Source organism: Brachycentrus maculatus, unplaced genomic scaffold, assembly GCF_059751285.1.
Source record: "Brachycentrus maculatus isolate JH-2025_06_01 unplaced genomic scaffold, ASM5975128v1 h1tg001669l, whole genome shotgun sequence".
Lineage (NCBI taxonomy): Eukaryota > Metazoa > Arthropoda > Insecta > Trichoptera > Brachycentridae > Brachycentrus > Brachycentrus maculatus.
In genome coordinates, this window is record NW_028282278.1 from 15,635 (window position 1) to 16,967 (window position 1,333).

Here is a 1,333-nt window from a genome sequence, read left to right on the forward strand (position 1 = left end):
TCGTATCAAAGCAGCAAGGGTATGCGCTAAACAAAACTAGACTTGATTTCTCGCGAGTTGCTTAAACCTTGTTCAGGCCAAGTTCCATGTCAACTAACTCGGTCATAACTATATGAATGTTTTATACGTGGACAATACATGAGCTAGATTATATATCCACTATTAGTTGATCAGTGATCCTTCCTATATCTGCCATATGCGCATCACTTCCTACTTTAGTGTTGCAATAGTATGTCGACATGAAGGGTCAGCTTGGCAATCTATAAATAATATCATTATCCATTTCTGATTATCATAATGATTATCATAATGATTTGATTATGATAAATGCTAAGCTAAGTAATACGTGGATATTATAGTCGATAATAATTGATTGTATTGAATGTCAAACAAAAAAGGCTCCAGCTCCATGCGTTATTTCTCAGAGGACAGTGCAGGCTTTCGGATTCAACCCAAAACTGTACTCATAATGAGTCTAATTTATATCGGACTCGTTGTACTTCTTCACATTTACTCCAAAATGGGAGCAGTCGACAAGCCAGAACAGCCGACTGCAGCTTCGAATGACAAACCGACTGAAGAACAGCAAAGGACTTCAGAATAGCCATACACTGAAGAAACCCTATGAATCATAGCATAGTCATGATATAAATGCTCATATTTTATTCATTAATTTTGGGAAGCAACTTTATACATGTTCCATTATATGTCACAAATGCGATATCTGCTATTACTATGCTATTACTATTAAATTACTACACTTTTAATATCTAGATAGTCTCGAAGGGAGGAGATACTGCGACTCAGTGATTTATAAAAAATAAGCATAAATGCTAGAAAGTAGAAGTGGCCGAGTGGTCTAAGGCGGTAGATTAAGGCTCTATTCCGAAAGGGCGTGGGTTCAAACCCCACCTTCTACATTTTTATCACTATCTATCTCTATATTATCACACCAATGCTATCTTATCACACTATCAATGCTATCTTATTACTTCAATGTGTTATCATAATGATGTCTGACATTTGTTCGTTTATCTTGAAACAGGATTCGAATATATTCATAAAAATAAACAGATAGCCAAATTTCCATCACAAACAATTAGAGTTATACCGATCGAAATCCTTGAGAATTGATTACAAGGACATTCAATGGCTAAATGAATGAGACTCCAATGTGAATATGAGAATATATTTAATTGTATTATACATAAATCAAAGTATCTAATATGGAGAATGCTTACGAACCGACTAAGGGGTTGGGGTTGGGGTTGGGGTTGGGGTTGGGGTTGGGGTTGGGGTTGGGGTTGGGGTTGGGGTTGGGGTTGGGGTTGGG

The 1,333-nt window shown here is 36.8% G+C and overlaps 1 non-coding gene across 1 annotated transcript; it reads left to right on the forward strand.

Moving 5' to 3' along the window:
• The first annotated feature begins 840 nt into the window (after positions 1-840).
• On the forward strand, positions 841-920 carry TRNAL-AAG (transfer RNA leucine (anticodon AAG)). The gene has a single exon. It is a non-coding gene; the product is annotated as a tRNA-Leu (tRNA).
• The last annotated feature ends 413 nt before the right edge of the window (positions 921-1,333 follow it).